Consider the following 22,103-nt stretch of genomic DNA (forward strand, 5'->3'; position numbering starts at 1 on the left):
TTGTAAGTGGTACCATCCCTGGGCTGGTAGTTCTGGGTTCTATGAGTAGGTAGGCTGAGCAAGCCAGGGGAAGCAAGCCAGTAGTGCCAGTCCTTGGCCTCTGCTTCAGCTCCTGTCTCCAGGTCCCAGGCCTGCTTCAGTTCCTGTCTTGACTTCCTCCAGTGAGGGACTATGATCTAGAAATATAAGCCAAATAAACTCTTTCTTCAACGGCTTGCTTTCTGGTGGTTTTCTGCAGCAATAGAAACCCTGAATAACACACTCTCCACGGAGAGAGAAGTGGTTTGGGACTCTGAAAACCAGTGTCAGAGAGGCCTAAAGGGTCCTTGGAGAGTCCCAGCAGAGCAGAAAAAGATGACAGCTCCTAACAGATTTAGAGAGTGACTTTACAAGAGCAGGCCTGGGAGAATTCAGGAAGCCTAAAAGGTTGTCTGAAGACATGAGACTTCTCATGAGGGAGGAGGGGAGGGATGGAAGTTTGAGTGCTATATACCATATACAGAGAAAAGGACAATGGCAGAGATTACTTCATGACGTGTACATATTTAGAGTATGTCATAGAATGCATCTCCTGACCCCCACACAAACAAGGGCAAAAAACATGGGTCACTTCAGGCCCCAGCTAGAAACAGCTTTTGGTTAGTTAGTTTTTTAGAGATGAGGTATCTATGCCTTCCCATACTTGGTAATGGGTGTTTTATCACCACAATGGAAAACTAAGACAGGTCATTCAGATGTGTTACAATGAGGGAAACTGAGGCTAGAGAGTTTCATGTCCCAGCTGAAAAGAGCAAAGGTCGGGTGTAGGGAATGACAACAGAGGCCCTGGCTACATACAACCTGGTTACCCAGGTTTGATCTCTGAAACCCATGTAGAGTCCACAAAGCTGTTCTCTGACATTTACCTGTAGACAGTGCTTTGGTTTGTTTGTTTTTGGCATGAAAGAAAGGTGATTTTCCTAAAAAGATTAACAACAAAAGGGAGACGGGACCAGAGCACAGATTAGTCCATCTGGGCCTTCGGCTTCCTGATGGTGATCTTGTCTTTTTCAATGATGTGAACAATGACTCCCATGTCTGATATGGCTTCCTGGTCCACAGCATTCAGCATGGCCTGAGAAATGGTTTCAAATAAGTGTTCTGGATCTATGTTGGGCTCCCAGAGTCACATCCCATACATTTATTCGGAGCAGGTACCACTGACTATGAAGTCATCAGTCACCATGGGACAACCAATGAGGTCCAGAGAGCAAATGAAAGGCTTAAAGGTCTTTGGGTCCAAGCCAGCAATGACAGGCTTTGTGTAGTAGGGACTGAACCGTTTCTCATTCAGGAGGTTGGCCGCCATGCTCATGAGGGTGTAAGGCTTGATCTGCCGACCTTCCTTCAGCTCATACAGGTTCAGCTGGAACTTGAGACACTGGGCAACTGTCTGGATGTCAGTGGCCAGGCCTATGTAGAGTCTGTCACCCATGGGAAAGATCTTCTGGAAGTCTGAAGTCACCATCTAAGCCTGGATCCCGAAATGCCTGTCTGCAGTGATGGCTACACAGTTTTTTCCCTTCATGGCCATGACAGCCCTTCCATTATAGGACGTGATAGACTGTGTTGCCTACAAACCAGCTCTGACTTTCCTAGTCAGTGCTTTGTGATACACATCACACACACACACACACACACACACACACACACACACACCATGTATAGACACACAATAATAAGTTTTTCAAATGGTGGGTATGAGGCTGACCAATTGCTTCCCAAAGAATTCAGTGCCTTTCCTGAGCCTGGGCACCTCAGATGCTCAGGTAAGTGTGTGTTGGTGGGCTCTGTATGTGTGTGTGTGCCTGACCTGTGTATCTCTGTATGTTTGTGTGTGCCTGATCTGTGTATTTCTGTATGTTTGTGTATACCTGATCCGTGTATCTCTGTATGTGTGTGTATATGTGTGTGCGTGTTCCTGATCTGTGTATCTCTGTATGTTTGTGTGTGCCTGATCTGTGTATCTCTGTATGTGTGTGTATATGTGTGTGCATGTTTCTGATCTGTGTATCTCTGTATGTTTGTGTGTGCCTGATCTGTGTATCTCTGTATGTTTGTGTGTGCCTGATCTGTGTATTTCTGTATGTGTGTGTGTATGTGTGTGTGTGTGTGTGTGTGTGCCTGATCTGTGTATCTCTGTATGTGTGTGTATACCTGATCTGTATATCTCTGTATGTGTGTGTGTATGTGTGTGTGTGTGTGTGTGTGCCTGATCTGTGTATCTCTGTATGTGTGTGTGTATGTGTGTGTGTGTGTGTGTGTGTGTGTGTGTGCCTGATCTGTGTATCTCTGTATGTGTGTGTGTGTGCCTGATCTGTGTATCTCTCTCACCACCTTAATCATGCTCACATGTGAGGTACTCATGTTCCACCCTTCCCAGTCTCAGAAATTGTTCCTGGCACATGCAGATCCAGCAGCTTTTGGTGACAAGGGCTGTCTTCTCTTTGCTCATGGAATCTGGGGAGAGGAGAGGAAGTTCAGGCATTCCCCAGAGCCCTGGGGCATAGTGCAAGGCAGGAAGCAACTTCTGCAGAGGCCTGGAGAGGAGACAGGCCATCCTGGTAACTGTCAGGCACCCTGGTGCACCAGGCTCCTCCTGTTGTATAATCAGCTGTCACCTCAGCGATTCTCAGCATCAGGCTTCCCAAGACCAGATTGAACATTAAACAAACAGTGACTGCTTTATAAATATTTAACTCCCACTGTTTAGGAATTGCTTGAGGCAGGAGACAAAATAAGAGTTCCTCACTGTCTGCCTCGTGACCCTCTGTTGTGGTGTGGGACAGTGGTGCTGTGGGGGAGTCAGAGCTGGAATGGGGGTGGTGCAGAAGCAGAAACAGCTTTCCGTGTTGGGGTATGCTTGGGGACGTGTGTGTATGTGCTCATTAAATTGTTTAACTCTATCTAGAATTTCCATTGTATTCAGCTGGGGCCTGCCATTGCTGCTACTGTTACTGTGGTCTGGTAACAGTCTTTATACTCTCTTCCTGTCTCTTCCTGTACCTCATTTTCCCTCCTCTTTACCCCCAGCCTTCTCATACCATGAACATTGAACCTAAGGCCTGGAAGCAAGACAGCCACTCTACTATATAGGCACAAAGCCTTTCTTCATGTTTAAATATAGCAGTGTTAGTGAAATTTAATTCAAACACACCCCAATTCACCCATAAAATAGAATTTGTTTAATCTAGTCATGAAACTTGCAGTTGTTAGCATAGTCAATTCTAGAACATTTGCATCAATCAGAAAAGAAGCCTCATACTCACAACCCCCAGTTTCCCAGGTTCTAGGAAATCACAAACCTGCTTCCTGTCACAGTGGATGTGTCTGTTCTAAAGATGTCATATCAGTGTGATCATGTGACAGACAGTTTGCTGTCACTGCCTTATTTCATTCTTGTGACTCTTTCAAGATTTTTCTGTAGCATCTGTTCATCAATTCTTTACCCTTTTCATGGCTAAATAATATTCCATGTGTGGATATTACCTGTTTTCATAGACCATGCTTCTGTAGATGGATATTTGGGGACAGCAACAGTCTAGCTGAAAGACTAAGACGTGGCTGACCCAGCATTGTGGGATTGATGCAAAAGACCCTACTTTGTGTTGGAAAGGTCATACGCAGGCATGTGGTAGACACAACTTCTTTTCAATGGGTAAATTCTGATCTTTACTTGATGCTAACTGTATGCTGAGAGAGGCACAATTCATTCACACTGTTTACAGTTCCCCTGAAAAGTTGCTCTCAGGGGCTGCCCTTCCTGAGACTAGGATGGGAGACTAGGAGATGTCAGTATCCTCAGCTGATGACTCAGTTCAGGAGAGAGGTGAGGGGAGGCTCAGCGTCTTCCTCATCTGCAGGCCACTGGCTGGTCCACTTCTTTTTCCCATGTGTGCTGGCAACCGTCTGAACACTGGGCCCCTGGAGCTCACAGAGAGGCAGGCTGAGTCTTCAGGGAAGGTCAGTGGTTTATGCTAGTGTAGCTCCTGATCCCGTCACGTGGCTGTGATTCAGAGCAAGATGAAGGGAGGGCCTGCACTGTCCTGAGCAGCATACTATGCAGAGATGCCAAAAGTCCCAGTAGCCATCTTGTCTGGAGATAATCCTTGTTTGGGAAGTTACATAGCATAGTCCTAGTCTGACTACAGCTGACTCAGGAGCAAGAATGCTGGCCTTCTTACTTCCATCCCAGAGCCTGTCTGTGTTCTCTAGCTTCCAACCCTCTGTAGACAGATATCCCTTCTTGGGCCCCTGAAGACTCTGGAGGTCCCTGACTGCCTGTTCTTTTCACTACTAGGCCAGAGAGCTTCCTGGGTTGCTTCACTGACTGGTTTTGATTTCCGTCTTTTCAGGCTAATCAGACACCAGGAAAAGTCTGCACTGAGTCACAGTTGTGGCTATTCCCCTGCTTCCTCTGTTTCTCCCTGCCTTCCTTCTGAGCATCCCTCCCTGGGCCAGCAATGACCTCAACAGCAGGCGTCTCAGCTGTGGGCACAAACATTGTCCTGTTATTAAGGCCAGGAACTGAATGTGATAACTTCTGCCTTGGACTTTCCATTCAGTGGTCCACTGAGGCCTCCTTCTTAGCACTGTTGGGAAGAGCTACAGTGAGGTAGTCAGTGACACCATGCAGTGGCTACTGGCCTTGTGTAGAGGCTGGGAAGATGTCCCAAAGGACTGTTGAACTCCATCACTGCTTTTGTCAGCTGGTAACTGTCACTCTTTTCTGACCTCACCGTTCCGTTTACCCTGTACTTTCTCCCTGGCTCATTCGTCCTTTTCTCTCCAACCGGTCAAAAGCCACCTTGAAGGCAATGTGAAAATGCCACTTCCTCTTTGAAGCCCTTCTGGAGAAGACTGAACCTTCCCAGCAGAGCCCTGAAATGGAGGAGCTATGGATTGTCTTTACTATACTGCTGGGCATATGGGTTGGGGTGGGGTAGATACTGTGGAGCGGAAGAGCATGCTCTAGGGTCAAATGGGGACTGGCTTTTTAAAAATTATTATTTAAAGATTTATTTATTTAATATATGTAAGTACACTGTAGCTGTCTTCAGATACACCAGAAGAGGACATCAGATCTCATTACAGATTGTTGTGAGCCACCATGTGGTTGCTGGGAATTGAACTCAGGACCTCTAGAAGAGCAGTCAGTGAGTGCTCTTAACTGCTGAGCCATCTGTCCAGTCTCAGAGGGGACTGACTGTCTTAATTAGGGTTTCCATTGCTGTGAAGAAACACAATGACCAAGACAACTCTTATAAAGGACAACATTTAATTATATCTAGCTTACAGTTTCAGAGGTTCAGTCCATTATCATGATGGTATGTCTAGGCAGGCATGGCACTGAGAGTTCTAGATCTTGTTCTGAAGGCAAACAGAAGAAGATTGTCTTCCAGACAGCTAGGAGTAGTGCCTCAAAACCCACCCCCCAAAGTACTACACTTTCTTCAGCAAGGCTACACCTAATAGTGCCACTTCCTGGGCCAAGTGTATTCAAACCACCACAGGGAACTTCCCTCGATTGCTAGGTGACTTCAAGTAAGTGACAGTTTCCCTAGATGATATGAACAAACCCTCTGGCTTCTCCCATACACCCCAGAGCCTTTGCATATGCTAAAGCAGTAACAGTTTTCTTACTGCATGACATAGGCCAATCTGCCAGCAGAGCTTAATTAAGAAGAGAGATGGGTGTTAGGTTATGGCTGGTGGGTAAGGTACTATCATTTGATAGTCTATTGAGTCAGTTTAGTGAGGCTCTTTCCCCCATCCATATCTGAATTGACTGGTTCTCCATCCTTGCTATAACACTGGTGTTTTCTGCTTCCCTAACCTGTCTTCAAGAGGAATCTCATTTGAAGACTTAGCTCAGAATACCCATCACGACTGATGTTTATTCCTAGGAATTGTCTACATCCTGCCTGCCCCTTGATCTCAGCTGGCCTGAGAGTGTTTCCTAACTGCCTGCCCTTTGGCTGTCAGGCCCTTATCTGTGCCATATTCTGAGTTGAGACCAGCTTCTCCTCAGCAGAGTTCATCGCCACTGTCAACTTGACTGGATTGAAAAGCACTGTAGAGTTAACAAGGCACAGGCTTGAAAGTGACTGTGAGGGTGTTTTCAGAGAAGGATAACTGAGTGGGTAAGACCCACACTGAGGATAGGTTGTACTATCCTTTAGGCTGTGGGCCTCTACTCCATAGAAGGGGAAAGATGGAAGCTGGCCAGCCTGTTCTCTCTCCTCATCTCTCTGTCCCTTTCTTTTTCTTCCTGGATGTGAGCTGTGCTTCATTATGCTTTTGCTACAGCTGACTGACTACAAGCCCAAATAGCACTTTCCCCTAAAGTTGTTCCTGGTACTATTTCACAGCAAGAAGAATTAATACGGATCCCTGTAAATCTCCAATTGTGACAGTCTTAAGGAAGTCCTGACCTGCTTTCACAAGCAGCACTCCGTCCCTCTCTGGTGTATCTCTATATCCTGCCAGAACCTGGGTCCAGAGAGCCAAGCTCAGATTTACCCTGCTCAGTATTGAGATTCAACCATGGAATCATTACCACCATCTCACCTCTTGCCCCTCCCTGTGCACGTGGATGAGAGGGAGGTAACCAATCATCTCATACCTCCATCCCCCTCCTGCCTCGTGCCTCTGTGTCTGGCAACACATTCTGCATCCTTTGAAAGGGACACAGTGCTGCTCACAGCCTGCCTGGGCTGTGGTGGCTGCGGAGCAAGACTGAGAATAAGCCTGTGTCCAAGGCAGCCCTCCAAACACAGCAAGGCTAGGCTGACCTGTAAATAGATGGGCTTGGAGCCACTCTGTTCCTGGAAGTTTGGAGAAAGTCAGCCTTTAAAGTGATGCGACTTGCAACCTCAGGAAAGATCTGTGTGTTTGCAAAGGCCATAATTTACGGCTGCTTTTGCCATTCCTGATAGGCGGCTGTGCAGCCACTGGGAGCCAGCATGCCAGTGTTAGGAGGGGAAAATCCTCAAGTATTTTAATATACCCCTGCTTGAAGCTAGATAAACATATGCATTGTACTTTGCGACAGAGGCGTGGTGCAGAGAAGGCAGAGGCCTGGCAAGGCATGAAAGGTCCTTTTAAGCCGAACTGTGAGGGTTTTCTTTCCTCCTTTTTTATTTGTAAGCAAAGCTGGCATGAGTGGATGATGCTGGATCTACTTGGCTGGATAAGAACCAGTGGCTCTCAAGACAGGCAGACTGCCCCATCCCTCCCTAAGCCATAAACCACCAACCTCCATCTTGCCTCGGCCCACTAAAAATGATGAAGCAGAGGTTGTCATCACTCTTGACATAGATGGAGGACTTTCTCCCAGGAAACTTCGTCTCATATCTCACTTTGCAGTCATGCAAAGGGAAAAGGGCTAATAAAGGTACGTCGTCTGAACTTGTCATGGGGAAATGCCTGGCAGCTCACACGGGGAGCCATGCTGTGGTATAGCAGGGTCATGAGAGCTAAGGCAGGATGCTGGCAGAGGACCAGGAAGGAGTCCACAGAGATGTGGGGCCTGACGAGCTTGAGCACGTCTTGACAGATGTCAGTTCCATTGAGGTGGTAAGTGCACATGAACCACACTGGACTGATGAAGATCAGGGTCTCTGCTAAGACGGCACAGGGACCAAATGATTTGTCCTGGACCTCCAGCTTTCTAAGTTTCTGAATTTGTTCCCTTTAGTCAAACCTCAAACGTACCTAGCTTTCGATTCTTTAATTCTCATTTTTTGTTTGTTTCTTTTCCCTTTTTCTTCTTGTTTCTCTAGATGTCCCGGAACTCGCTCTGTAGACCAGGCTGGCCTCAAACTCAGAGATCCACCCACCTCTGCCTTCCAAATGCTGGGATTAAAGGTGTGCACCAGCACCGCCCTGATTCAATCCTGATTCTTAAAAGCTCATGGACAATTGGCTTTAGCCAGAGACCTTAAGCTTCAGTGTTTGAAGAGAAGGGGCACATGTTTGCATGTGTGTGTGCGGCAGAGCTGGGAGGCACGTACAGCCTCTACAGAGAATCCCTTTGCAGCTCAGTCTCTCTTCCCTCTTGTCCTGAATCGATTCTGTTGAATTTGTACTGTCTGTTCAGTCTGGTGCGCGCAGCAAGACTGTTGTGTTTCTGACTTCCTCTCTCTCTCTTGCTGGCTGCTTGTGGGAGGCACCCTCGTCTGTACTCATTTTGACAGTGTCTCGTGGACTCCAGTACTTTGTTGTTGTTGTTGTTGTTTTCCCCCCTTTACACTGCCAGGGACCCCTGGCCAGACTCCACTGCAGCCTCTGGACCCTGTGTTTTTTTGCTTTAATTCTCTGTCTTGAATAGGGTGGCACCATGCTTTTCATTGGGACCCAGGTTGGCATGTATTGAAGGCACACTTTGTGCAGTTGGAGACTGGCGGTCTGTCCTCAGAGCTGCAGCCTCACCAGTGTGTGGCAGGGCATGAAGACATGTGAGTCAGTTTCCTCCTTAGCATTGAGCCAGCGAGAATCCCCACCCAGACCTCTGCCTACCACCCTAATACAGCTCCTGTGTGCACAGGCCAGAGGTGCACCTTTTCATGCTTTTGCCAATCCCCAAATACGGCCATGGCAAGAAAGTGAGAGGGTGCCCCTTATGTAAGGCTGTGTGTGCTGGTCCCCAGACAATGCCATTTCCTCGCCTGGCATGTGTGACTGCATAACACCCCTTGACTCATTTCCTCTGGAAAACTCTGCAGGGGCGCTTTGCCCTGCTTCCTGCTTCTGTTGCACAGATTCCTGGGAATACCATCTTGCTGTGCTTCTTTGCGGGTGTGAGATCTGAGTGGCAGGGAGGTGGTCTGGGGATGCTTCTGGACCCTGGAGATGAGTCTGCTAGTGACAGAGACAGAAGAGATGGACAGCTTCGATTCAGTTACCTTGAGGATCTCTGAGGAAGAAAGAACAAACCCCAACATTTCTCTCAAGCTTTGAGCCGGAAGTTCTGGGCTACTATCTTTATGAATTCTGTAAGGTTTAAAAGTCATTAAATGCTTTCTAAAATTGTGGGAACTCCCTTCTTGGGAAGGAGAATCTAGTCTTGAAGGATGTGGGGAAGAGTAAAGAGCTTTTCAACTCATTTTGTGTTTTGGAGGCACTGTCTCCTGTCACCCAGGCTGTGTAGTGGAGTGATAACCTTGAACTGATCCTTCCCGCTTCATATCCTGAGTGAAGGGATTTGCAGGCAGGCAACATATAGACTGCTGGCTTCAAGATGGCGAATGTCAGCTGCTCAGTGGAGAAATAGTGCTGGGGTAGGACTGATGGTCACGTCTGAGGCAGGCAGGGCTGGGAGTAAAGCAACACTGGAGGGTTGTTTTGATCTGTCTGAGTTCTGCACCTGCATATGCTGGGATCCAAATAGTCCCTATTCAGACTTTCCTTTCTTCACTTCCCCAAATTTAGAAGGGATGCCTACCAGCTGATTGTATGAACAGCAGTGTATACCTTACTGCTAGAAGTTAACTGAATGCCTATTCAGAGAGGCCAGCTAGGTGTACCTCTGTCTGTCTGTCTGTCTGTGTATGCATGTGTACATATGTCTGTCTTTTCTATTCTAGATCTTCTATTTTCTATTCTTCATATTTTATATTTTTATTTTTCTATTCTAGATATTTCTAGATAGTATCTGTTGTGTGCTGGACCCCAAGGTTAACATTTTCATTCATTTCTCAATTAGAATTCAGCCTGCATGTGACAGATCATGTATTTCTTGTTGTAATGAAGTAAATGAAGTTTCAAGGAGACAAAATGCCTTGTCTCCAGTCATGTGATTTGTAGGTATTAGGATCACACATAAGTCCATCATCTGGCCTACATAGAACATACAAGGCGAAGCAATGTGACACAGAGCCTCTGGCCATGTGACCCGGGAGGTACTGTAACTTGCTAAGTCTCTATTGCTCACCTGGAAAGTGTGATGATCATAGTCATTACTCTACAGGATACTGGGAACATAATTCAAAGCCAGGTTCTTCACATGGAGGAGAAAGTGTCCAGCATGAGTGCTTAGAATGTTGTAGTTTGAATAAGCTTGACCAAGAACTTAACACACCAAGAATGTGATGCTTCTGAATGGTGTTGCTGGGTGTGCTCATGACACGAGTGCATATTGTGAGATGTGGGCAAGTGGCTGTTCAGGGTGATGGGGGCTGAGTAAGGAGTGGTCCTGAGACAAGAACTGGGCAGCTTGCTTTTCCCAGGCACAAGCACTTAGGCTAGGACTCTTTAGGACTCTGATCAGTTGGACACACTCCAAACCCCTTGCTCATGACAGATAAAGCATGACTGGCCCTGGCTTCTTTGACTGTTCTGATGTTGGATGGTTGTTCTCTGGATATGCTGGGCTTGGAGACATTGCTCAGAGAGCGTCCATCCTCAAAGGCCAGCAGGGACAGTGGGTAGGCTATGTTGCTGCATCCTTTAGGGCAGTTGAGTTTTGTCTTACATCCAGTGTACAAGCAACAGGCCACACTGAAAAGGGAGCCTTACATGGAATGGAAGACTTTGCTTCAGATTCTTGCACAGGATCATGCCCACTGTAGCACATGGCTTGGCTGTCCCCTTGCCGAGCTAGCTATCCATCCAGTAATCTCTTCTCGGGCATCTCTGTATGCACATGCACTTGGACCTTTGGAGAGTTTGACATAGAAAGTGGCTTTAGGTAGAGGAAAGCTGTCCAGCTCCCAATGTAACTACAGACCCAGTCACCTGTCTCAGTTCTGTCTCCTGCATCCTCCTCATGTGATTACCTTACTTTACTTGCCTCCGTTCCTTTTCCTTCAGATGCCCATTCTGCTTCCATGGAAACATTGCACCTGCTTACCCACCAATAGCAACTTCACCTGGAATGCATAAGCCTGCCTGCCACATCATCTAATTAATCTTTATGTATTCAAGGCAGGTCATTATCATCTGTAAGTTACAGAGGTCAAGCTCAAGGCACAGAAAGGAAAGATACTTTGATTCTCAGTAAGACAGAGGTAGCATCTGAACTCCAGATTCTTTATTACCCCAAATCATGACCCTTTTTGTGCTATGTCTGGTTTGCAGCTGCTGAGACATCTGTACCTAAGTCTGTTAGTTTCTTCTCACTCTATTCTTCCTCTGGTTCTTCTAAGGCAGCTCCATCCCCTCAAGACCGAAGCCACCTGGAGGTCATTGGCTTTGTGTTCTCTACTTGTGATTTCTCTAATGAATTGTTCAAGGAGTGAAGCCATATGGAGAATCAGGGTGTCTTTATACAGGGGAGGGGTAGGGTGAATCCGATGTTCTGTCTTGGCCCCTCATATCATTCTGGAAACAGTGTACCTCAGCGTTATCAGTTCAGACTGCCAATGATGGCAGTTGTTGTCACCTGTGAGCAAACTGAAAACAGTGGTGTTCAGAGAATGTGGCCCAGTAAGCTGCAGGTCCCTGAGGATGTCCCATTCTGGGATGGAGAGAGCCAAATTGTATTGTATGCTTTCTCACTACGTATGAAGTTCCATGATTTCAAAAGGCTGTATCCTACCTACAGCCCTTGAGCAGAGCTCTTTCATTTGACAACAGAAGATGCTCCTGAGTGCGGACAGCTTGAGGGTATGAACGAAAGCTTACCTTGCAGTTATGCCCGTGGTTTCACAAATGCATATATTTGAAAGCTCTTAGCAAGACAGATGGCATGAGCTCAAACTGAAGATCCCTTTGGGGTTCTGACATTTGTTTTCTTCAAGGATTTAGAGGAAAATGACCCCTTTAAAAAGTGATGCCATTTGTTCTGCAAACTGCCAGATGACACTGCACTGAACAGAAAGATTTTCACTGTGCTGGACATGCACTAAATTCCAACACTGTTTTTATCGCTTTGTCTAACTAAGGTCCTCCTGTGACAGGTGCATTGTTTTGTTAGGGGTGATGTCAAGAAGGGAGCCATGGGACTGTGGGATGCTGAAATGCTATTCACATTTTTAATCTGTGCTGTTGGATGAGGGGCTGGAGGTTATGGCTTTCCTCTCTGTGGACCAGTGGTTACTAAGGAGGAAAGAGCACGTCTTCAGTGAACTTTCATCCATCCTGCCCTCCTCCTCATTCAACAATCATTAATGAAGGATTATCATGTGTAGGGACTAAGTTAGGCATCTGTGCCCTGATTTGGAGCAGAGATGCTATGTGGAGAAGGAGCTGTTTCGATATCAGAAGGAACAGTGAGTGGTAGATTGGATATGATCTAAAGTGACTAGACAAAGGACATACTAAAAGACATCTCATGTGAAATAAACGACATCTCAGTGAATACTTGCTGTCCTTGCTTTCATGATGGAAATGATGTACCTTATTCCGCTGGTTTGTTGGGGTCCCAAGTCCCTGCTAAAGGATGTATTTGTAACACCAATGCCTATTAGTTTGTTTCTGTACATGTTTAGTTGAACACTCTGACCATGACCACAAAGCCTCTGACTAATTGTGTCTCCTTATGTGGGTGAATCCACATCTTTTCCCCATCACTTTCAGTGTTGGGCCTTATGTTCCAGCAGCTAGATGGGCTAGCTGAACCAGTCTTTCATTGTCAAGATTTGTTTAACTTATGTGTCTTGTTGCTTTTATAAAAACACCTTCCAAGAAGCAAGTGTAAAGGAAGACTCATTTTAGCTCACAGTTCTAGAGTATAGTCTACTATTACAGGGAAGTCTGGTGACAGGAATTTGACAGCTGGTTTACATTTCATCCTTGCTCACACAGAGATGGTGCTCTCTTTTCTTGCTCCTCTTGGGCTGTCTAGGACCCCAGTCCATGCAACAGTATGGCCAATATTTAGGGTGGGCTTTCTCCCCCCACTTAACCTAATGTAGATAGTCTGACGAAAGCATGTCCAGAGTCTTGCTGTTCTAGAACAATACAGTAAAGTACAGAGCACCTGTACTCTCAGTATTAAGCACTGTAAACCTCCAGCCTGGCCCTGAACATGGGTACAATGAGATTTTTCCTCTTCGGGAAGTGGGTAGGTCTTCTTTTTCCTAGGATCATCACACCTTGAGGTCTTCTGTGCAGCCTTTTGCATATGGGCCCTCATTTGGGAACAGAGTCGTGACTTTCTATTTCCAGTCATTCCAAGTCTCAGATTTTTTTCCCAGTTCATAGGCATCTGGCTTACCGTTGAGTGTAGCCCCACATTCCCAGTTCATTCCTAAACGTGTCTATGCAGCTTTTACTTGTCTCCCCACTAGCCACTTGTGAGAAAGTTGTTTTTACGTTGAGTTTGGAAGACCGGGGTGAAGTCTCCAGTACCATAGAGCGGACTCACCCTGCCAGCTGCTGTGTTTCTTGGTTCAGCTATCTGAAGCACCAGCTTCATCTTTCAGTGAAGACAAAACCCACCGTTCTCAATTCGTTCTGCTCTGAATCGAGGTGTCAGCTTTAATCTATTGAAATATTGGCTGTTCTAAAACTGTCAAGTCTACGGGCGAGATTTTCTAAGTTGTCATTTTAGCTCTGATAATTATTCTATCATGGCCCTTTCTCCCAAGGTTCTGAAAGAATAGAGTGTGGGCCTGAGGCTGGGGCATATCCCATGCACCATCTGGAGATGGACGGAGATGATGTAGGTCACAAGAGTTCCTGCATTTCAGAAAGTAATGCTTGCTGTTGGAACCATTCCTCATCCTAGCATGGGCCTGACCCACAGTAGGTCTTAAGGAATATTGCATGAAAGGACAGATTTCTCAAGCATCCTAAATCATTTCATGGGAAGAGTTTAGCACTTCTCTATGGTTGAGCTTTTGTGAGACTATGCCTGTGCTAGCTATAAAAATGGGTTCTATTGAGTGCAATACCAATCAGAGAGTAGTATTTTAGTGAGTGCTAGAGAGGTTTTCCTTGTATGGCCTGAGGATGATGAAGTTATAAAGTCATATGGGGTCTGAACTAGGGCGTCTTAGTCTCCTATGGTTGACATTGTGGCTGCCCTGTGCATTTTAACAGTTTCCTTTCCCTTCTTCCTACTTAAGACCAGTGGCTCCACAAACTCCCTACCCTAGTTATAACCACTCAAAATGATTCTAGATATCACCAAATGTTTCCTAAATGGGAGCTGGGAGTTCAGCTTCCTATTCATCAGAGACAGCAGGGTTGCTGATCTTGTGTCTCTCATAACCTAGTGGAGCTGATATGGGCCCATCGAGAGTTTTTGTCTAAAGAAAAGTTGCCATGTAACTTAAAGCACTACTTTCCTACTTCCTGTAATGAAGGAACCGTTTACTCTGGCTCTCTGTTTGAGGGTACCCTTGGCTCACTGTTTGAGGGTACCCCTGGCTCACTGTTTGAGGGTACCCCTGGCTCACTGTTTGAGGGTACCCCTGGCTCACTGTTTGAGGGTACCCTGGCTCACTGAGGGTACACTGGCTCACTGTTTGAGGGTACCCTGGCTCACTGTTTGAGGGTACCCCTGGCTCTCTGTTTGAGGGTACCCCTGGCTCACTGTTTGAGGGTACCCCTGGCTCACTGTTTGAGGGTACCCCTGGCTCACTGTTTGAGGGTACCCCTGGCTCACTGTTTGAGGGTACCCCTGGCTCTCTGTTTGAGGGTACCCCTGGCTCTCTGTTTGAGAGTACCGTTTGCAACAGCACTGAGAACTGTTACAGCTCTGCTATCAAGAGGTTGAGTAGATAGATGGTCGTATGGCATCTGGATTTGTCATTTGTTGTTGGGTTTTTGTTGTTGTTGTTGTTGTTGTTTTCCTTTTTAAAATTTCAGCACTAGCTGAATGTGTTCATGGGGGCTGGCTGGTTTCATGCCTTAGGTAAGTCCTCTCTGCAGACTACCTCACAGAATACCCAGAAGTCGCCTAGGAAGGTGACACAAAGTCCAGTCAACTTAACAATAAAAAAATAGTCATCACACTTGGCTGGGGAACGTGTTCAGTGTTGGAAGTGAAGCTCAGGTTTGATGTGTAGGATGAACCCTTCTCTTTCCTGACTGTGTGACCTTGGGCATTTACTCAGCCATCTCATGTCCCCGGACTCAGGATTACATGTAATGACAAAGAAGGAAAAAATACTTCGTCTTCCACCGAGCTCTAGAAAATGCCGGCACTCCGTTTTTGAGTTACAGAGCATCTTCAGGAAAATGACTCCTGACTCTCACATGAGGGTTAGTTGACATTTTCTGTTTAGCTGTAGAGAAGAGATTCAGGTCCTGAGACCTTTACCTGTCAGAAAACCACCTTGGCTCAGAGTCTGAGCTCAGACTGTAGTTTCTTTATCACTTGCTAGCCAAGCTGAGACCTTCCCTGGATTAGTGTCGATGTGCTTGTCTATAAAATGGGGCTAATGAATACGCAAACATCACAGGGATGTGTTAAAGAGTCAGAGGGAGCTGTTGGACTCTGGGTTTGTCCAGTGGCTCTCCTTAATTCTCATCCTTTGGCCAAAGCGTTTTCATTTTCACAGGACTGCAGTTTCGTCTGGAGATTCAGCATTTAGGGGAAACAGCTTGTTGCTCTGTCACCAGGGCTGTGGAAGAGACTCTGGCAGTAGAAGTGGTGGTCACAGGGACAGCTGGGTGCCTCATTGGTAATGGTCAGCCGGGTCCCTTTGAAGTGGTTTTAAGACCAATTTGGTAACTTGATTTGGAAAGTGGTATTGATGACTGTTAGGGCCTGGACTGCCCATTAGCTGCTGTCTGGGTTGGCAAATTGGTTTAAAAGGGATGAACGAGGTCCCTTGCTCCCCAGGGCTCTTGGCTAAGGGCCAGGTTCTTTGTTAGGGAAAAAGACAAGTGAAAAGGTTTCCTGGAGCCTGCTCTTTTCTTTCCTACTTACTGTTTTTTTTTTTTTTTTTTTTTTCTTCCTTTTTAAATATGTGAATTCTGTTTCCCTCTGGGGGTGGGGGTGGGGACAAGGCCTTGAGCTGATATCACTAGACAAAGAGTTGGTCTGAGTGGCTGGGGAAGGGCAAGGTAGTTCAGAGGGAATGGATAGTTTACCAATATCAAGCATTTTCCCAGAATGGCTTTTCTGTCCTCCTATTTAGAGACACTGTGCTTACTGTCCAGATTGCTTTTTTTTTTTTTTTTTTTTTTTTTTTTTTTTTTTTCCCTTCTGCTTCTATCCAGTGGTGGCGGGATGAACTTCCTGCTGTTCCTTATAGGTGACAAGTGTCTAAGCTTCTTGGGGGGTTTGCTTAGAGTGGACAGACTCAATGCTGCCTCTGAGTCTGCTGAACACCCTCCATTACCCACATAGAATTGTCGAGCTGTTTCCAGAATGGTCATTCCAGTGTGCACTCAGTACTCAGCAGGTGCCACACATTGTCACAGGTCTCTGTTGGGCCACCATCTTGCCAGTTTGATGAGTAAGGTGCATAGCACATCTGGTTGGTTTTCTTATTGCCGATGGCTGGATGTTCTATCTGTGGGCACTTATTGTCTTTGAGAAAAGAGCCCAGAGACAGCACGTCCACTCACTGCCTTTCTGTCCCATCTGCTCATGGGTAAACTTGCCACATACTTATTATGTAGCAGTTATCTCACTGATTATATTGGGTACCTGATGTATCTGACGTATCCCTGGTGCCAGGGATATAGAGAACAGTATACAAACATGGCTCTGACCTATGGGAGTCTAGAGTCAACGGGGAAAGGTAAGTATTTATAAGAGGAAGAAGCCAATGCCTAAACATCTTCCATTCTCTTGAATGCTTTGTAAGTGGCCTTGTCACTCAAGGTAGAAAGAACCCCATAGTCCCCCCCTTGCTTTGTTCACCACCTCTCTAGGAGAAAGTACTGACTCAGGAGAAGAGAGAAAAGAGATGGGGGTGGTGGTGGTGAATGCAATATTTTTTTAGAAATGAAGAGGAGCTCTTGTTTGGTAAGCACTCATCATCTGCTAGGCCCTGAGGGAAGAGCTTAGCTTAGAAACAGTCTCAGGACCTCACAAAGCTGGCCTCAGTCCCCATGTTTCTTTAGTGGTCATTGTGGTGGATGCTCTGTTTAGGTATGTAAGAGCTGGGCAGAAACACACCCTCCTGAGCCTCTGAGAAGCTTTCACTGGACAGCACCTGGTATAGTTTATCTCCACCAGTGTTGCAGGTTTGGATGGAATACCAAACACAGGGAATGGGTGTGGTTGAGTGACACATTCTCCATGTTTCCACATCCCTTATAGAGAGTTTAGTTCTGTCACCACAGACACTGGCAGTGGCACCTGCGGGCCCTTGGCAAGCAATCTGTCCTGAAGTGGTAACCAGCACAGGTGAGGTGGAGTGTCTCAAGGAATGGGAGACCCATTCATGGTCACGTGTGCCTGCTGATTTCTCTGAGGAGAAATATAGACCTGTTTGTCATTTGAAAGGTGATTCTGGTGGACCAAAGTCAAGGTTTTCTTTAGAAGCACTGGTGTGCCTATCTTGAGAGAAAGGGAGACAGGCTTGGGAGCTTCAGGGGAAGGCAGTGACTGGCCTGTCTATCTATCTATCTATCCATAGTCATGCCCTTTACAATGTTTATTAATGTCCTTGCCTTTGATCTCAAAATGTGACTGCAGTCCCAAATAGAGTGTGTGAAAAGATTATTTGTTCAGTAGGCCACAGGTATAGGCCCTCAGCCTGTGTGATTGGTGTGAGAAGCAGACATTGGGATAGAAATGCCACCAAAGAAGACAGCTGAAGAATGTAGGAAAGATGGCCGCACCAAGGGTGGGAGAGGGGTCTCAGGTGACATGGACCTAGGTCATGCCTGATTTCATGTGCACTTGTAGCTTAAGAACAATGAGGAAATGACTTTCTGTCATCAGAATCACCCAGCCTATGATCATTTGTCACTGCTGTCCTATTGAATAAACACAGTGACCAGGAGTGAGTCCCATGGCCTCTAGAGCCATCTTCTGAGTCTCAGCTGTGAGAGAAGACTGGTTATCCTCAGATCCAGCTGTGGGAGAGGACTGGTTATCCTTGGATCCAGTTGTGAGAGAGGACTGGTTATCCTCAGATCCAGCTGTGGGAGAGGACTGGTTATGCTTGGATCCAGCTGTGGGAGAGGACTGGTTATCCTTGGATCCAGCTGTGAGAGAGGACTGATTATTCTTGGATCCAGCTGTGAGAGAGGACTGGTTATGCTTGGATCCAGCTGTGGGAGAGCACTGGTTATTCTTGGATCCAGCTGTGAGAGAGGACTGGTTATCCTTGGATCCAGCTGTGAGAGAGGACTGGTTATGCTTGGATCCAGTTGTGGGAGAGGACTGGTTATCCTTGGATCCAGCTGTGAGAGAGGACTGATTATCCTGGATCCAGCTGTGAGAGAGGACTGGTTATCCTTGGATCCAGCTGTGGGAGAGGGCTGGTTATCCTTGGATCCAGCTGTGAGAGAGGACTGGTTATCCTCAGATCCAGCTGTGGGAGAGGACTGGTTATCCTTGGATCCAGCTGTGAGAGAGAACTGGTAATCCTAAGGATTCGGCTGTGGGAGAGGACTGGTTACCCTCAGATACAGAGTAACTGGTCAGGGTCTTACCACAGGCCAGGCCCTGTTCAAAGCCATTTTAGAAGCTGAACATAGAGGCATGTTTCTGTGGCCTCCTCTGGGAGGAGATGCTTGTAGTCTCCTCTATTGCTGAGTGTGTTGACCCCAGAACTGTTGACACACCTGCCTGATAGTGCTAATCCAAGAAGGGGGTTCAGCAGTACAATGACCAGGACTGTTATATTTTTTGAAGTTCCCATACCTAACCCCTAAGCTCTGTCAGCTCCAACTGCCCAGTACCTAGACAATAGGACATACATGGAGGACAGATTCTCGGAGACCAGATCTTGTCTTTTCTGCGGTGTGTGTGTTTTATTCCTGCTATACTGTCACTGCCCCATCAGGCCCTTTACTTCTCTTCTCTGCAGACCTCATCTTCATTGACATTGGCTTCCTTCCCAGAACTCAGCCTGCCGTGTAGACCTGCCCTGTAATACTCACACCTCACATAGCTACATCAACAGGCGATGGCTTTTGGGAAATGACTTGTACTTATGAATCTGTCCTTTCCTCTCCAGCTCTGTCTAATCTTTCTTTCCATATGCAGTTTCCAGGGCCCTGGCATTCTCTGCCTGTTTTAAGAAGCATCTCTCATTATTGACCAATGTTGGGCTCCAGGGAACGGAGAACAGGGCTAGCCCTGGACCTACACAGCAGTACTTACGGGAAAATGCATCACCCAGAGTGTGGGCCAGCCAAGGCACTAACCCAAGCCATTCCTGCCCGGGTGGTTAGATGAACTGACCGCCTTAGTCACTGGCCAAAGACACTATACTTTCTCTAGCCTTAGCTGATCACACCTCTCTGATGGCTGAATTCCTGGAAAAGCTTTACGCCATGAGACATGGATTTTCCCTCTTGCTATCTAACTGGAGCTCTCATTTACTGAGTGCTTGTTCAGTGTCAGGGAGTATATTGAGCCTTTCTGACATAGCTAGTGAGTGTCTATGTGTGTGTGTGTGTGTGTGTGTGGGGAGAGAGAGAGAGAGAGAGAGAGAGAGAGAGAGAGAGAGAGAGAGAGAGAGTGTGTACACGTACATATGGGTGCCCATTTGTGTGGAGATGTTAGAGGTTATACATTGAGAATTTTTTTATAACCTTTTTTCCCTTGTTAAAGATTTAGTTTTAAGACCAGGCATGGATCTCCGGTGGATCTCTGTTTTCAAGGCCAGCTGGTCTGTATAGTGAGTTATATCCATGAAAGCTGGAGCTATCTAAAGAGAAAGACTGTTTTTAGTGTTTGTAACTGTATGTGTTGTTATGTGTGCTGGCCTGTGAGCATGCATACAGGTGCCCATGGAAGCCAAGGGACACTTGATCTGGAGCCAGAGTCACAGGCAGTTGTAAGTGGCTCGAACCTGGTTCCTGGCGACTTAAGTGGACTCCTTCAAAAGAGCGCTGAGCTCTTGAACCATTAGAGTGAGTTCTGTGTGCACGCCCGGCCCTGCATCCACCCACCCACCCACCCACCCACTTACTTGAGCCTGGATTCTCTTGTCTCCATCCCGCAGCGCAGAGATTAAAGAAATGCACTACCATTCCTGGCTTGTCACGTGTGTGCTGCGCATCTGAACTCTCTGGTCATCATGGTTATGTGGAAAATGCTTCAGCAACTGAGCTGCCCTTCGCAGCCTTTTATCTGCTGCTTCTACTAAGCTGATCTGGTCTCCTACTGACTAATTGGAAGCGTGAGGCCTAACAGGAGAAAGTAGCTCATCTATATCAGGTGTCAAATGTGTCCTGGGGTAACCGAGTCAATCTGGAATGGCATGCTGTTCTTGTTGGCCCTTTGTATACAAGCAAAACCTAAGACCTGACTCATGGGTGCCATTAGCAGCTGGCTCTATAGCCACAAAGCCACAGTGCCTTGTGGAGAAGGTAAGCATGGCTTCCCCAGTGGGGCCTAACTTGGAGCCTTAGGCTCCAGCCTGTGAGCTCTTTTAACTGTTCCACATTGTCACTGATAAAGCGTGGGGTGGCACTTTTCTTAAAGGAGTTCCAGGGGATAGACAGGGGTCACCATGCATACAGAGAATTTGCTTAAGGAGCTCTCCAGAGAAGTGTTAACTGCAGGAGAAAGAGGGGACAGGTAGAAGTCACTCAGGAAGAGAGGACTGAAGATGGAGCAGGAGCCATCAATCAACCTCAGGATCCTGGCCTGGAGGACCTTTCGTCCAGTTATCTTCTCACGGTTCTTAGTGTGCAAGCCCACCATCCGGACTTGTCCTGGGCTTCTAACCCCTCCCCAGTATGCATTGTTATCTTTAGGGGCTGTAGAGCCACTGTGGCTCCTGCCACTGTTCAAGTGCAGAGGTATGACGTCACTCCATTGAGCAATGGGCTGGGAATCTAAGCCCTAGTAGGCTGAATGGGGAACTAGTACTTCCTGAGAGAGAGAGGGGAAGTGTCACCCAAGGATGCTTCTACTCCATTATGCTTCTTCTACTCTTTCATGCACTCTGAAATCTCATAATAGGCTTCCTGTGCAGACATTTTCACAATGCTGTCCTTGTCATACTGAAACCTGGCAGTCACTTCAGGGGTAGATCCGTGAATCCTGGGTAGGAAGGCCAGGGTAGGTTAAAGTTCATGCAGGCCTTAGGATGGTGAAAAACAAAGGGACAGCCCATGGAGGACTGGCACATAGTGGATAGTAAGAGATCCCAGCATGGCCTTGGGGTGAGGGCTGAGTCGGTATTCTCTGTAGAGTAAGCCAGAAGGCATTTCAAAACGAATTAGCAGGGCTTGGGCTATAATTCTATGGTATAATGTTTACCTAGCATGCATGGGGCCCTTTGTTCAATATCCAGCACTGAAACAAACACACAAATCAAGGCATTTAATGGAGGAACTGGGGGATAATAGCATCCGCCTTTAACAGTTACTTCCCTTAACCTGGCATGCGTCCAGAAGGCTGGCTTGCCTGTCTGGTCTGGGAAGCCCTTTGGGTTGACAGGTAGGTCCTGGGTGGATCTTAAAGGCTCTGCTCACCCTCCTCCATTCCTAAGAAAAACAAAGAGACAGGATTCAGTTAGTGTTGCTGCATCAAATTTATTTAAAAACAAAACACAGCAACAACAAAAACAACAACAACATAAAAACTAAAACCAAACCAAAACAAAACAAAAACCCAACAAATAAGCTTCAAAGAAAAAGCATTTCCACCTGTGATGCCCGGCTTTCGAAGGATCAAAGATAAAGAAACAGATTGTAGTGTATGCTGTGTAAGCAGCTCAGACAAGCTGCCGGGCCTCAGGAGGTCTGGAGAGACCACAAGCCTGCAGTTTCCCTGTCTCAGCAGAGAAGCAGGAACCTGTGAACCTGTCTTAGAAGCTAATAAAAAGATCGCAATGAGATCATGTCTGTTAAAGCCCTTTGAGTTCTTGGAGCTCCTGTGCTGTAGTAACAGCATCCTTACAGCTTACTCAGCAAAACTATCACCCAGCTAAGAACTGTGTCCTCCCCTCCTTCCGGTCCCGGCTTTTCGTAAGCACTGCAGTTGGTGTGTCTTTGCATTTTGATAAGCTGCCTTTGAAAAACATTAA

General features: G+C 46.7%; 1 protein-coding gene and 1 pseudogene across 3 annotated transcripts in view; one reads left to right on the forward strand and one right to left on the reverse strand.

Moving 5' to 3' along the window:
- The window catches only part of LOC308437970 (uncharacterized protein), a 198,142-nt gene that overhangs the window by 85,943 nt on the left and 90,096 nt on the right, over positions 1-22,103 (forward strand). The gene's annotated exons all lie outside the window — the stretch shown is intronic.
- On the reverse strand, positions 1,004-20,773 carry LOC308438094 (proteasome subunit beta type-3-like; annotated as a pseudogene). Its single transcript has 2 exons — positions 20,588-20,773; positions 1,004-1,612 (listed from the first exon to the last, which is right to left on the reverse strand). The product of its transcript is annotated as a proteasome subunit beta type-3-like (transcript).

This window comes from Micromys minutus (genome assembly GCF_963924665.1).
Source record: "Micromys minutus genome assembly, chromosome: 27".
Lineage (NCBI taxonomy): Eukaryota > Metazoa > Chordata > Mammalia > Rodentia > Muridae > Micromys > Micromys minutus.